The sequence below is a fragment of the Lepidochelys kempii genome, chromosome 2 (genome assembly GCF_965140285.1).
Source record: "Lepidochelys kempii isolate rLepKem1 chromosome 2, rLepKem1.hap1, whole genome shotgun sequence".
Taxonomy (NCBI): Eukaryota; Metazoa; Chordata; order Testudines; family Cheloniidae; genus Lepidochelys; species Lepidochelys kempii.
In genome coordinates, this window is record NC_136381.1 from 191,098,356 (window position 1) to 191,114,772 (window position 16,417).

The 16,417-nt window shown below is 42.7% G+C and overlaps 1 protein-coding gene across 9 annotated transcripts in view; it reads right to left on the reverse strand.

Moving 5' to 3' along the window:
* Nucleotides 1–16,417, reverse strand: part of TMEM108 (transmembrane protein 108) — a 389,399-nt gene that overhangs the window by 226,064 nt on the left and 146,918 nt on the right. For 4 of the 9 annotated variants that reach the window (XM_073333193.2, XM_073333190.2, XM_073333194.2 and 1 more), the window contains 3 exons: nt 6,011–6,059; nt 4,346–4,805; nt 2,389–2,510 (listed from right to left, as the gene is read on the reverse strand). The exons of 1 other annotated variant lie outside the window; for it this stretch is intronic. The gene's annotated coding sequence lies outside the window, so the exon portion shown is untranslated. Of the gene's footprint in view, nt 1–2,388; nt 2,511–4,345; nt 4,806–6,010; nt 6,060–13,150; nt 13,238–16,417 lie in introns of those variants that run through there. 4 more of the 9 variants (XM_073333195.1, XM_073333191.1, XM_073333198.1 and 1 more) reach the window with 4 other exon arrangements.

A 16,417-nucleotide genomic window follows, 5' to 3' on the forward strand; every position in this document is an offset into this window, starting at 1 on the left:
AGTAGGAAGCATTATGGAGAAAATGTTCTGAATTATGTCACATAGGGCAAATGTCATTGTATTTTTTTAGTGAGTATTTACTGTGCCAGGAGAAATTACATGGTTTGTAGCACACTGTCTGACCAATTCCCCCTGCCCTGGCCCCCCCCCCCCCCGCCTCCCTTCAAACACCAAGCTTTCAGAAAATGCAGAAAACAAGATTCTTCTTTTGGATCCACTTCCTCTGAACCACTCAGATTCTAAGCACAAATGTATGTGCCAAGAGTATTGCAAACACCATTACAGACACTGCTTAAATAGAGTTTTTTCCTTTACTTCTAATGAATGCACGCCTATTTCTGAGAGACAAGTTGCTTCCACTTCCATAAGAATATCATATTTAACCTTAGAACTGTAGCATTTTCTAGCTTTGCAGCACCAGTAAATGAATACTTAAGATAACAAACTGTACAATACATAGAATATAGTCCAAATTGACAATCACACATGCTCAAGCTATGCCTATAATAGGTAACAGGTAATTGTGCATGCATAATAGGTAGATGTGTATGAAAACGGGTAACAATGCAAAAGTCCCCATTTGTGCATGTAAAGTGCCTGTCTGCCCATACATATAGATATTTTGTAGGTACAAATTAGGAGCCTACATTTCAAATTGGCCTTATGCCTACAGTTTCCAAAAGATTAAAATAAAATGTCTGTTCTTTGTTTGGCCTTTCTGACAGTAATTGCTTACTTGATAATTAAAGTAATCCACTTACAAATATTTGATTGGCAGAACTCTAAGGTAGCATTACTCAGCTTTTTGGATCTAGAGTTCCAAAGGGAATGGGGAAAATGTACAGGGCATCAAATATGCAAAAGCATCATCAAGGGTTTTAATAACAACTCAGTGTAGTTCTGACTTGTGAATTACCCTCTTTGTTTTATGGTTCCAATAGATAAATTATTCAATCTGCAGCTTTTTTCTTTTCATTTTGCATTACATATGTCATCTGATTCACTGTAACACAATGGAGCAAGAGAGGAGCAAAATATTTGCAGAGAAAAGCAAAACAGCAGTCATAATCAGACTTTTTTTACTTTATTATGAATCAAAAAGGGACCTCTCATTGAAAAAATTGACTACATTTTGTGAATTTCCACTGAAAAATTGGCTCATTTTCCAGCAAAATTAGCTCATTTCATTGAAAGATTACTTTGAAATTTGAAAATGGAGATGTGAAATATGAATTGTCATATTTTCAATGTAGAAAATAGAGATTTCATTATTTTCTGCAGAGAAACTAGACCGTCCAAACCTTTAAAACATTGTGGGAGTTTTACCAATTTTGAACATCTCTAAATTGGAGCTGCACCGTTTGAGATTCCTTAATCTAGCCCTCTAAACAGCTTTCCTTTAAAATCACATCTTTATCAGTCAAGGTGGTGGGTCCCTGAACTGTTTTAGCAGCAGCTGTCCAGGTTTTAGTTCACATGTGAATGCTTGTGATGTCCATCAACCAGCAGGCAGTCTGTTCTTATGCTCCCAAAATAACTTCTGGGCAATTTAACACATTTCTCAGTCTGAAACCAAATGGTAAGAATGTTTAAAAGGGTGCCAAGAATTACACTTACCCTCAACAACTATGCCACAGTGATGTTATCTGTCTTTACAAAACCCAGAAGAACCAAGAAATTGAGACACTACTGAAAAAACTCTCCACCTTACCATACCTTTAATGCAAACACCCAAATGAGGGATCCAGTGTCCTGGGGCAGGAAATTATCCAAAATGAAGGACAAAGCGTTAGTAGCTCAAAGCTAAAAATACAAGAAACTTACTGTCTTTGCCATCTATTTATAAACACTTCTAGGGTTTATGATTTCCTGTGTGTCAGTAATTTACAATTATAAAAGTGAAATATCACTCCACAACTTTTTGGGGATCAGGTATATTTGGGTCTGTAACAAGAGACAGTTTAGAGGTATGGTTCTCTCCTGTTTGAAAGATATCCTGCAATGAGATATGGGTTTCAAAGATATTGGATCCACATCACAAGGCTTTAAGATAGTCTCAAAAAAAAAAAAATCTCAGCTGGGGAAAGGACCTCTTAATAGCAGATGAAGTATCTAAAAATAAAGGAGATGTACACAGCTGGGGAATATTTACAGAAACATATTGGCTTTTTTAGCAGGCACTTTACTTTCATATAGTAAGAGCCTAAATTTCAGAGAATCTGAACATCTGCATCTGCCCCTGACCTCTGAAAATTCAGGCCTTTTTTGTCTGTATTTAGCCTAGTTACAAGCTCATCATATGCCACAAATTACTAGGACTGAACCACTGCACTGGACACTGGATGGTCTGTAATAAGCAGAAGCAACAATGGCAGAAAATTGTCTTACCTTAGAGTGGGATGTGTAGACGCCTTCAAATGCATCTATATTAGCAAAGCCCATTGAGTCTGCTCTCTGTTCAACTGTAGATTCTGCTTCTTTTTGCTTTTTGCATTGCTGGCTGGTGCAAACTGTAAATTTACAGAAGTGGGTGTGTTATGCCAAGATGCTTATCCATATCTCATTCTGCAAGGCATTAAATTTAAATGCACATGGCACTGTGCCATGTGGCTCCTATTCCTCTGAAGTGCTTTCAGTCCCATGACCTACACGCAGCAATGTTTCCGTAGGTCACTGATTTTTTGGAAGATAAATAGGCAGATGGAAGAGTATAAAAGTGATTCTAAGGGATTTTCTTTAACATCTTTACAGAACCTCACATTCGATCAACGAATATCATATTTAAGAACATGGTCTTGTCTTACTTGAATTCATACATTAGAAACCTTTAATTGTTGAGTTCTCTGTGAACATCTGTGTTAAAGGTTTATCCTGATAAAAAAGAAACAATTATTTTTAATTCAAAATATTTAATTTAAATGTCAATTGTGGTAATGCATCTGCTGATTCATCCCGGCAATTAGACCAGGTGAGACTCATCTCAAAATCAGGGAGTATAAACAGGTTGAGAGTCTCTCTAAGGCAGAGGGAATGCTCGTGGGACAGTGCAGTCGGTCCTGCAGGGAGAAACCCTAGGAATAGCCAAGCTCAGACGGAAGCTCAGGCTGAGGTATGTTTGTTATTTCAGACAGCAATAAAGGAAAACTGCAGGAAACGGTACATTTGGACAACATTCAGTGTGTGTACAATGTCAAAAGCAGGGTTGGCACAAACGGGTAGTAGAAATGAAGGAAATCCATATCAGAGCTTGTTCTATGCAACAGTAAAGGGAACCACAGTGAGGTTCCTCCACTAAGTGAAGAAATCCACTAGTGGCTGGGGATAACAAAAGAAACCTACTATTCTACACCACTTCCACTACTTTACATAGTGGAGGTTAACATTTCAAAATGAACATTACTACAGGACACTAGATGAATGTGTGCAACTGCGTCAGTGGGAATAGATGTGGCGTAGCCTGCAGTGGAGAATAAAGAGAGGAATGGACGAGGAGCAAGGATGCTGAAGAATTTGTGAAAAGCCATCTGGAATTGTGTGTTTTCTTGATGGCTCAGTAAGATTAATTACTCTGATGAGGCACAGACTCAGTTCAAATACTGAGATGAACCTAGAGGGAAATAACATAGGAGATACCTTGAATCTGCCCTTATAGACAAAATATGACTGCGTTCCTACCATGTTTGACCACTGCTGCAGAATACTGTATTATTTGAAGGGAGTTTGTCCCACATAGCAATGTGAGCATGGGTATTAAAAGTTTTTATAGCTCACATGATATAAAGTCCAGAAGTGTCATGGGGATAACTAACAAAATATCTTCAGTCTCGTGCAACGGCTGCTTACTAGAACATACATTGAGCTAACTGCCTGTACAGGGGCTAAGCCAGGGCTCAACCCTCTCCGGGGTGGCGGGGAGCCACACTGGCTCACTACACACAGTTAACTTTGGGGAATTTGTCCGGCCACCGGAGTCTCCCTCAGCAGCCCTTGCAGTAACTGGACTGAGCACCGTAGGTCCGGGCCCTGAGTCAGGGTGGGGCACCAAATAGTCAGTAGCTCAGGCCATCAGGCAGGGGCTGAGCAAATAGCCCAACGTTAGCAGGCCAGGCCTTGGGTCAGGACGGGGAACAAACAGTCAGTAACTCAGGCCCTCAGGCCGGGGCTGAGCAACACAGCATGTGTGAATTAGCCCAGGCCTCTAAGGACGAGGAAGAGGGGGAGACTGCCACCCACTGGGTCAGTGGGGACCCTGACCGCAACACAATGACATGGGTTCTGGCAGAGCTACAGCCAGACTAGGTTCGGCTGCCCCTGGGCTGCTTCCTAACTCCCCTCCTTCTGGTACCTGGGTCCTGGCAGTGTTCTCCGGGGGGGTCCAGCACCATGGGTTCCTCGGGGCAGTGGAAAAGCGGCCGGCCTGGTAACTCCCCTGGATAGCTGGCGCAGGGCAGGTCCGGTAACTCCCCTGGAGAGCTGGCGCAGGGCAGGTCCGGTAACTCCCCTGGAGAGCTGGCGCAGGGCAGGTCCGGCCAGTCTTGGCATGGACCTGGGGCCACGGGGTTTCCCCAGTCGTAGGCTAGGCTAGCTACGTCTGGCCTCCCCGGCGGCTGGTCCTCTAGTAAGTTCTGAGGGCCCGCCCTTCTACTTCCGGGTTGCGCCTTTCTACTTCCGGGTCGCCATCTGTCCCTCTGAGGGGCGGGCTCAGAGCTTCCTGGCTCCGCCCACTCTGGTGTCTGGAGGGGTTCAACTCTCTCCGGGGTGGCAGGGAGCCACACCGCCTCGCTACACTGCTCCACCAACTAAGGCTAAAGGAAGAAAATATTTGAATGAAATAAACACACAAAGGTGTAAATCTGGAGTAGCTCCCCACTGGTTTCAGTGTCAGGTGTGACAGAGATTGGAATCAGGCCATAGAGCCTTACTAGCTTTAAAAACAGATCCCAAAAGCTCACAACTCCACTTATACGTACATTAGTACTACCTCTTAGAATCCTCACCTGGGAAAGTCAGGGAGATTTTTTTGTTTTGGTAATGATGGGTTTTACTATGTACATTCTATAGCTCACTAATCTTGACCTACACACTTGAGGAAGACAGTACAGACCTTTGTTTTAACAGTTTAATTCAGCACATACTGATCACACCTTTGATGTCTTTGAATCTGAATTTTATAGGCTGAGCAAAATCCCTCCCTATATTCTTGGTGACTTTCCAAAATTTTAAAGCAAAGGCCACTAAAAACCATGGGCCATATCCACAGTTGGTGTCAAATGATACAGCTCTTCCAATTTGGGTGGCCCCACCCCAATTTACAGCAGCTGAAGATCTGGCCCAAAGCATTTAAGAAGGCATAGCTGTATAATGAATTATTTGATTATGGAGGGCCCACAAACTAACTGGATATTTTAAAATTGTAGTAAATTTAAACATCTGTATATGTGTATACATACAGTGCAGTGAGGCCTATACAACAGACCACCCTTATTATGCAACCTTCCATGTTTAGACCATCACAGCTCCCTGGAAACGGCTGCCATGTCCCTGTGGCTCCTAGGCACAGGGGCGATCAGGGAAGCTCAGCATGCTGCCCCTGCCCCCAGTGCTGGCTCCACAGCTCCCATTGGCCGGGAACCGCGGCCAATGGGAGCTGCAGCGGTAGCACCTGTGGGTGCGGGCAGCACACACCGTGCAGACCCGCCTGGCTGAGCATCCGCCTAATGGCCAGAACATGGCAGCTGCTTCAGGGAGCAGTACAGAGCAAGGGCAGGCAGGGAGCCTGCCTTAGCTTCACTGCACCACCAACTGGGAGATGCCTGAGATAAGTGCTGCCCGGCAGCAGCCTGCACCCTGAACCTCCTGCTGCAGGTCGGAACCCCCTTCCTCACCCTAACTCTATCCCAGACCCCAAGCCCTGAACCCCCTACCCCAGGTCAGAACCCCCTCCTGCAACCAAACTCAGAAGAACCAAGAAACTGAGACACTACTGAAAAAACTCTCCACCTTACCATACCTTTAATGCAAACACCCAAATGAGGGATCCAGTGTCATGGGGCAGGAAACTATCCAAAATGAAGGACAAAGCGTTAGTAGCTCAAAGCTAAAAATACAAGAAACTTACTGTCTTTGCCATCTATTTATAAACACTTCTAGGGTTTATGATTTCCTGTGTGTCAGTAATTTACAATTATAAAAGTGAAATATCACTCCACAACTTTTTGGGGATCAGGTATATTTGGGTCTGTAACAAGAGACAGTTTAGAGGTATGGTTCTCTCCTGTTTGAAAGATATCCTGCAATGAGATATGGGTTTCAAAGATATTGGATCCACATCACAAGGCTTTAAGATAGTCTCAAAAAAAAAAAAATCTCAGCTGGGGAAAGGACCTCTTAATAGCAGATGAAGTATCTAAAAATAAAGGAGATGTACACAGCTGGGGAATATTTACAGAAACATATTGGCTTTTTTAGCAGGCACTTTACTTTCATATAGTAAGAGCCTAAATTTCAGAGAATCTGAACGTCTGCATCTGCCCCTGACCTCTGAAAATTCAGGCCTTTTTTGTCTGTATTTAGCCTAGTTACAAGCTCATTATATGCCACAAATTACTAGGACTGAACCACTGCACTGGACACTGGATGGTCTGTAATGCAGACCTAACTGTGGTGGTGCACCTCAGCATAGCACATACCCACCTCCCTGTTATAACACTCCTCTTTCTTTGATTCACACGAATGTCACTGAGCTATAGACTATGGCTACATTAAACCCTGTCATAATTGCCCTTAGTAGAAGAACACCTCTCTATCACACTCAACATTGTTGACTATCACTAATGGCATTACCATGAGGGTGGGGTGAACCAGCTTCTTTCAGACAATGTGCTGGTTGGTTATTTTCCAGCATTCATTCCTCCTTCTTTCTCCTTCCCCTTGCTCTGCATTCTCATTGCCAGCACCCACGACCTGGATATCCCATTCTTTCTCCTGCTTGACTTCAGCAGAACTATGCCATTCCCTTCTAGTCTCTACCTTCCGCCTTTCCTGCTGTGCATTGAAAGCCCATGAGGCCTAGGCTCCTAAGTGCCTAAATCACCTTTGAAAATGGGACTCAGGTGGTTTGTGAAAATCCTACCTTCTCTTTTTTCTCTCTCCACCCCTTTCCTAAGATTCGCTGACTTCCCCTCTTTCATTCCGCTCCTCCCCAACCACGCAGGGACACACTCCTCACCATCTCAGTCCTGTCGTACCATATTGAGCATTCCTCCAGGAAAAAATAGTGAACTGTCTTCTCAGAGTCTTCACTTGAATGAGGGAGTTGGGAAGTTTACAGAACTCTGGAAGAGGGGTTAATATTCTGGTCTCTCCTGTGTTGCCAGAGTCAGTGCTGCACTATGGCGGGAAGGGAAAGGTATACTTACATGGCCTAATTTTTAAGGGGCAATGAGCAACCACAAATCCTACTACAGACATTAATGGGAGATGTAAGTAATTAGCACTTTCTGGAAAGAAGGCTAACAGAAGGCACCGTGAGAAACCTCAATATTAGCTGTGATGCAGCTATTGGCCACAGTGCACACTAAAAACAAATTATAGCAATCATTTTAGAAACATGATTCTTAGATTAAATTGTTATGAAGTTTTTATATCAAATCTAAAAACAACCCTATTTCACTGCTGTAAGCCTTGATCTTCCATCCTCCTCCCCTTTGTTTGTGACTCCCCCCCCTTGTTACATATTGTGTCTAAGCTTGGACAGTAAGCCCTAGAGAGCAGTAACCATATATTATCTGTATTCGTGATGCACCTATTACACTATGAAGGCTAGATAAACATGAATAATAAATTGAAGTCCTATGGTATCTTCTATTGAAAGCAATATTTTGGGTACACAGATTGGTCACTAATGAGTCTTTAATAGCCTTCTGTACCTGACAATAATAATAATAATAATTAATAATTAATAATAATTGGTTCTTATATAGATCTTTCCATCCAGAAATCTCAAAGTGCTTTACAAAGGAAGGTCAGTATCATTATTTCCATTTTACAGATAGGGAAACTGAGGCACAAAGAGATTTTTTTTTTAAATGACTTGCCCCAGGTCATCCATCAGATCACTGGCAGAGATGGAAACAGAATCCAGGTCTGCTGACTTCCAATCCAGTGCTTGATCCACTGGACCATGCTGCCTCTCTACATGGAAAAAAGATTCTGAAAAATCTCACGCAACCAATGTGTGCCTAGTTTTCACTTTAAATTGGCTAGTTACTTCAATCACTTGTAGGAACTACTGGAGAGTGTTGTGACATCTGCTAGTGGGGTGGGCAAAACCAATCACATGGGGGCAAAACCAATAATGTGCTCAGCCAGTGTTTCTTGATGGTAGCATGTGTTTCTGCCTTTACATTCATGGAGAGTATTTAAATAGGTCTCTGTTCCCTGTCTCTCTACAAGCACCTCACTAAAATGACTAAGCCAATACAAACCCGATCCTGAACAGCAGGACAAGGATTTCATTTGCAGACTTCCCACTGTACGAATGGAAGATCATGATGAAACAATGTAAACTAAAGACTAAACCAAATGGTAAAAGAAGCTACTGAATAAGTGATATGAGTTCTCCTTAGAAACAGGAGCCCCCCAATGGTCACAGCTGCTAACAGCAAACTCTGTGCTTCTGTATCATAACATCCTGCTGCATTCCCCACTTGTGGCATCATGTTATCTGTCTCTTCCTTCAGATCATACATCTGAAGAGAGGTTCCCACAGCAACTTTAGCTGGCAAAACTTCTCTGAGGCATTGCAGCACTGCGTGGATAAAATCCTGCTGTCTGGTGCACAAGGAACGAAGAACACAGGGAATCTCTTCCTCCACAAAACCAGAAAGCAAGTATCTCTCCATGGTGCTCGAGGGGGCAGAATGAAAGAGGGCCAGTAATTGCACCGGCTCAAACACCACATCTCTAAGGGAGTGCTATTAACATGTTAAACAGTCATGACTAGCGCTTCAGCTAGCTTGCACCTATGCTGTGGTCAGCAGCAAGCACAATCCAGCAACAGCAGAAACAGCTGCCTTTTTCAGTAAAAGCACAGTCTAAGTGCTCCCACAGTCCACTGCCTCAACCTACTATGAGGAATCTTGCCCTGGCTGACAGTGGGGGCAAGCCTGGCAGTGTCCCCCCGCCTCCAGCCATAGTAGGATTTAACCCTTTATTGTATGAGTTGGATTGACAGCACTACAAACTACTGATCACATTTCAGTCTCAAACTTCGTGCTTATCACCAGATAAGCTCAAGGAAATCAGCCATGGCACGTGTGTTTAAGGGCACCAGCCGTTTTCTTTACAGCATGGTGAAAACTGGATCAAAGAGTAGAATCTGGTCCTGTACAGAAGTATCTGAAATAGCCACCTAGAGTAGATGTCAATTTTAGTTCTGGGTAAAATGGGAGCCTTAACTACGTACCTCTTTTCTTTTGTTGGTTTGAGTCAGAAAGTTAATGTTAATTTTCCTAGTCTACCTACCCACCGTGGCCATAATACGCCTTGGGACAAATTCTTTTCAGAGCTACACTAATGCAAATACATTAACTTCACTGGGGTTACACTGGAACAGTTCAGCATATATCTATACTAGAGTTTTTGGTCTTGTACCTTGAGCTAACTGCTAACTGATCGCAATTAACTCAAGTTAACTAATAAGATTGTAAACTCTTCTGTAGCCAACTCACAGATGTTTGTTCCAGGACACACATTTTTGGCTCAACTATTCTTCAACCTGGCTTAACTCTGAGGAGGTATGTCTACTCTAGAGATTTTAAACTCAAGATAATTGATTGTCAGTTAATGCTAGTAAACTAGCACACTTGCAGATGCTAATCTGGACGCTCCACACACATTTGTGTCTTGGAACAATCAATTTAAAGACCTGTAGTGTACATAAACCCATGAACCATTATCAGGAACAAACATTTTTGAGAATCTATGCTAGAATTTACAGTCATGTGTGGTTAACTTGAGTTATCTGGCAACTGATTAGCTCAAGTTACAGCAGCACCAAAAACTATACTATAAGCAAGTCTTGAGACAAGAATTTGTTTATCTGCACTGGGCTAGATTCCACCCTTATGCTGGCTTGGGGTAACCTAGAGCCCCAGCAGAATGTACACATGGAGGTGAGGTTGCAGTGTGTACATTTAACAACTTCTCTTCTTTTAGGGGACCCTCATCACCAAAAAAATCTCAAATTTGGGCAACTATGGAGAGAGGGGGGACATGGCAAGGGCATCACAGATGCAAATTGATCCAACACATTTGCCAGGCACCATCCGCTGCTGATGCTTCAGTTTAAAGCTGCCTCTGTAATAGGGTGGCACTCCCCTCTTGCAAGCACCCCCTAGTCGAGTGTGTGTGCCTGCAGTCTCCATTTGTGGTGACCCCTGTTGGAGATTTCTTAGGTGGGTTTTCAGTGACTCAGCCCTCTGGCCAAGTCACACACACACAGTCTGTATGTGAAACAGAACAGACCCCTTTTGGGGTATACAGTCCACCAGAGGCCTGTTCCAGGACCCCTCTGTTGGTATCTCTGTACCCCTCCCTAGGCTTGGTTTTTAAATACTCCCAGCCCCAGTATGGGGCCATACCCCCAGGGCTTCCTTACTGGAGACACTGTCTTCCTGCAGCCCTTCCTGGGCTCAGTCTTAGCAGCCAGCCAGGAGCTCCCTCGGTCCCTGCCAGCAACTGAACTGTCCATGGTCCTGCTGCTTCTTCAGTCAGTCAACCAGCCAGGAGCACAGGTTTCCCTCCTCCAGCTCCAGGCAGCAACTGCTTGGCTCTACCTCTGCAGCATCGTTTATATGGCCCTCCCTGGCCCAAATTGGTTGCTCAATGAAACTCTCTCATTGGCTGCTTCCCCAGCAGCCACTCTAGGCAGCCTAGAGGACTTCTCTACTGCTCCTTTCTGGGAAAGGGTGTGGTAGGATCACAAGGCCTCCTGCAGGGGGCCTCTAGGCCTAATACACCTTGTACAGCCTCCCATTACAAAGCCTCCAGGGGAAGGTAACAGTGCAGATGCTACACCAGAGCCATTTAGTATTACTGCCTCCCTAGTGTTTTCAAACTTTGTAAAGCACTGGGTGTCAAAAAAGTCTGTAAACAAATACATCTTTAGTGTAAGTATTTCTCTGCTATTTTTGTATAATATTTGCATGTCAATTTTTATTTGTATATTAGATAACATAAGATCTTTATTTTTACATTATTAATATGCTCAAGACATATTGGTATTTTGCATCAAGCAATTATCATTGTTTATATCTCCTGTTCTATCTTTTTTTTAAAAAAAATCACACCTCTGAGAAGAGTAAAAGTTCAACCTATTCCATATTTGGAACAAATACAGATAACATCAGTTTACAAATTCCATCCTTTTTAACTGGACTATAGGTATTTTCCCAGTTTTTCAACCTTGAAAAATAGCAAATGGATTTCTAAGGAATTGTTAGCACTCACAAACTGCAAGTATGGTACAAAATCCCTGAAAATTAGAACAGCCAGCATTAAATTTATACTGGCGATAAGCTAAGTATGGTATCAAAAATAATTTTATGATAGAAAGCTATACTAGTCAATAGCTTTACAAACAAAGCAGATTAGAATAGTTCACTAGGGGAGTACAGCATAGTAGAAAACATTCTCAATGTTTGCATGCCTAGTTTTAATTCTGACCGTTCTGTGTTAAAGTTGAGCAAATAGACTACTTTTAGATCAAGTTAGCAGAAGTATTGCTTTTTCTTATATAGGTAAAGTCGTGAAATTTAACTGCTCTTGGTTAAATGGTTCTGCATATGGAAAACAGTCAGAGCTTCTTTAGTTTTTGTGCAATAGCATTTGGTTCCCAGAATTAACACTGCAGAGGCATGTTATATATTAGTGGGTTTGGATTTTTTGTGAAGGGGGTTTTTTTTTTTTTGTTCTTTTGAACTTTCCTGCTTAATCTGGTCTTTTGAATTAAAAAAATTTAGCAGCAGCTGCAAGATGACAGTATCATTCATCAAAAGCACATTCTCACTCCTGATTTACTTCCTGGGAGAGCTATGGGATTTTAAAAGACTGATCCTGCTTAGTTTTGACATTAACTTCTCTTTCACAGCAGCTTCTCTGGACAAGCTACTACATCCATGTAGCCTGAATGCATGAATGCTCTCTGCACTTACAGAAGGAGGATTTTCTCAGTTTGATTATAGATTCTGTAGTTTTGCTGCAGAGCCATTTATTCATAATACAGTCCAGTTCCTTTTCATTTTTTGTGGTGCAGTCAGTTTAATCCTTAGCAGCTTTAATTCTTTTCAACAATGGCTTTAATTATCTTTGGTATAAACTTCACTTACAGTGTATTATTAAAATATTTTCCATAGACAGTTATTCACTCCACCCTATAGTTTTGGAGGAAATACATAAAATCTATTTCTTGTGAAGCAGTTGGCTAAGATGTATGCCTACCACACGACTACAATGGGCTTTTTTAATTGGCTACAGTTCAAGACCTGTTTAAACAGGCTGCTGCCTTTCATTCACTGTTCTACTTTAAATACAATATACAAGCCATAGATTCCAAATCCATTAGGATATTGAACATCTGTCTTGCGCCTTTGCTTTAATATTGCCAACATGCATCTCAAAACACATATCAATGACTGGTCTTGGCAGGCATTTTACAGGTTTTGTTTTAAACAGTCTGCTTTGTAAAAATGACCTGATGCTTTTCATGCAAAGATAGGTATTAATATCAACCTTCCTCTCCCTCTCCACCCCTTCATAAAGACAGAAATGTATCTATGCACTATTTCCAATGCATGCCTGTCTGTGCAACTGCTTGCTAATATATAATTTAATATTCTCAAGATGGAAAACATTTAAAATAGAATACAATGATTTTGAATTACCAAAGAAAATTGCTGGGCATATTTGAGTATCTATCACCTTGGATCATATTTAATTTAGAATTTAAAAAACATCAAAAGAAATCAAAATACAGAATTTAAGAGTGGAGCCCTTTTTCTTTTACTCTGTGCTTGTACAGCAGAAAATCCTGCTGCATCCATTCCCAGCAGCTAATTTATTAGAATAAAGAGACATCATTATTGCTTACCTCAATAGAAGTGCTAAAGCTCCCCCAGACTGCTGTGGAGAAAGCACAGCCTCATTTGCACATACACACACAAACTGATGTTCCTTCTGATCTGTCTGCAACCAAGAAGGCCAATAGCACATGTTGCCTAGCATCGGTCACATGACAGCACCAGCCAATCCCCTAAATGTTCTTTGCAGTGCCTACTTCTGCTTTCCAAATCCCAAGGGATGTTTTATATAGCTTCCAGCTTGTTCAGGTCAGACACAATAGGGAGAAGCAGAAGTCTCACCCCATTCATTTGTTTGGACTAGCCTCACAAGTAATAGACATTTGGCACTTTTGAGTGACCAATGTGAGGTCACTGGTGTCAGGCTGGTAAAGAATCTCTGGCTGCGAGAATGTATAAAGAGTCCAAACAGGAGCCAGAGTCTTTTCAGTGGGACACAGAGCAGAGCAAAGTAGCTGTTAGTGAAGCACAGTCACTGAATATAAATGAGGACGTACTGTTGCAATAACAGGGACAGATTATTACAGTGATTACAGACAGGATTTACAAGAGCTATATTGGATTAACAATAATTGTACTGAAATGGGAAGTTCTGAATTTAGAGGGCCACTTTAAAAAGGTTAAATATATAATGAAAGTAAGTGCTGTAAATAAACAGTATTAAAATAAGATAACATTCTGCTCTAACACAATTTGGTTGCTGCAGAGGCTTTCTGTGGCTCCTTTAACAATTAAGTCAACATTTTGTGGGTCTTACTTATCTCAGCTATTGATCTTCCACTGTAAGTCTTGTAAATCTTGAACAAGGGCAGGAAGAGACCATCAGAAGAAATCTGTCACAGCTCTATCATTCCTGATCTAGCATAATATTTACCTGTGTTAGAGCAGTTCTCAGTGAAGAATCTCAAAGCACTGTACTAATGAATGGAAGTATCATTATCTCCATTTTACAGATGAGAAAACATTTTCAGAGTGGTTGATTAGACTTATCCAAGGTAAGCAGAGCAGTTGAATCACAGTGCCAGGAATACAGCCCAGGTCCCCAGATTCCCAATCCAGTATCTCATCCTATGCCGTGCAGCTTGCAAACAATTCGCTTTCTTTGCCCCTCTTCCCCCATCATTCTCACATATACTTTTCCTCTCACATTTTTCCATATTCACTGATGTAGGGCACAAATGCTTCCTTTTTTGTCACCTAAAACTGCCATTGACTTTCCATTACTATACAGATATTCGAACCAAATGTAGCTGTTGTATGTCACTCCTCCAATTTCTATTACATTAGCCTATTCATTTTTTTCTTCACTGAGAGTAAGAAGTGTGCAAGAAACCCAGGATCAAACTTGTAAAGTAACACAATGTGCTTCAAACACATTTGAAAGTTCATAGCAATAAATCAATGAGCCTGAAGCTCACTTAGGCCTTGTCTGTTCTACGAAATGAGGTCAAATTTATAGAAGTCGGTTTTGTAGAAAGCGTTTTTATACAGTCGATTGTGTGTGTCCCCACACAAATGCTCTAAGTGCATGCAGTCGGTGGAGTGCGTCCACAGTACCGAGGCAACCATCGACTTCCGGAGCGTTGTACTGTGGGTAGCTATCCCACAGTTCCTGCAGTCTCCGCCACCCATTTGAATTCTGGGTAGAAATCCCAATGCCTGATGGGGCTAAAACATTGTCACGGGTGGTTCTGGGTACATATCATCAGGCCCCCCTTCCCTCCCTCCCTCCCTCCATGAAAGCAATGGCAGACAATCATTTTGCGCCTTTTTTCCTGGGTATGCCATACCACGCAAGCATGGAGCCCGCTCAGCTAACCATCACCATATGTCTCCTGGGTGCTGGCAGACGTGGTACTGCATTGCTACAAAGCAGCAGCTTATTGCCTTTTGGCAGCAGACAGTGCAGTATGACTGGTAGCCATCATTGACGTAGTCCAGGGTGCTCTTTTAACCGACCTCGATGAGGTCGGGGCGCCTGGGCAAACATGGGAGTGACTCAGCCAGGTCATTACCCTTTTAAGTTTTGTCTCATGGCGATTCAGTCCTACTGGCAGTCCTAGTGCACTGTCTTTTAATGAGCAGCCAGGAGAAGACGATGGCCAGCAGTCATACTGCACCGTCTTCTGCCGAGCACCCAGGAGATGATGATGGCTAGCGGTTGTACTGAACAGTCTGCTAATAGCAAGATGTATAAAGATAGATGAAGTGTATCAAAACAAGAAATAGACCAGATTTGTTTTGTATTCACTTTCTCCTCCCTTCTTCCTTCCTTCCGTGAAATTAATGGCCTACTAAACCCAGTTTTGAGTTCTATCCTTGAGGTGTTGAGTTCTATCCTTGAGGGGGCCATTCTGTTTCTTGCAAAGCCACCCCCTTTGTTGATTTTAATTCCCTGTAAGCCAACCCTGTAAGCCATGCTGTCGGTCTCCCCTCCCTCCGTCAGAGCAACAGCAAATAATCATTTCACGCCCTTTTCCTTGGATTGCCCAAGCAGGAGCAGACGCCATAGCACAACAAGCATGGAGCCCTGTTCAGCTCACCGAAGCAGTTATGACCATTCTAAACACCTTGCACATTATCGTGCAGTTTATGCAGAACCAGCACCTGAAAAACCAGGCGAGGAGGCGACGGAAGTGCAGTGATGAGGACATGAACACACTTTTCTCTAATACCACATTCCTCCGCAATTTGTAGATCATGGTGTTAATGGGGCAGGCTCATGCCATGGAACGCCGATTCTGGGCCTGGGAAACAAGAACAGACTAGTGGGACTGCATGGTGTTGCAGGTCTGGGATGATTCCCAGTGGCTCTGAAACTTTCGCATGCATAAGGGCACTTTCATGGAACTTTGTGACTTGTTTTCCCCTGCCCGAAGTGCAAGAATACCAAGATGAGAGCAGCCCTCACAGTTCACAAGTGAGTGGCAATAGCCCTGTGGAAGCTTGCAATGCCAGACAGCTACCGGTCAGTCAGTAATCAATTTGGAGTGTGCAAATCTACTGAGGGGGCTGCTGTGATACAAGTAGCCAACAAAATCATTGAACTGCTGCTATCAAAGGTAGTGACTCTGGGAAATGTGCAGGTCATACTAGATGGCTTTGCTGCAATGGGATTCCCTAACTGTGGTGGGGCTATAGACGGAATGCATATCCCTATCTTGGGACTGGACCACCAGGGCAGCCAGTACATAAACCGCAAGGGGTACTTTTCAATGGTGCTGCAAGCACTGGTGGATCACAAGGGATGTTTCACCAACATCAACATGGGATGGCCG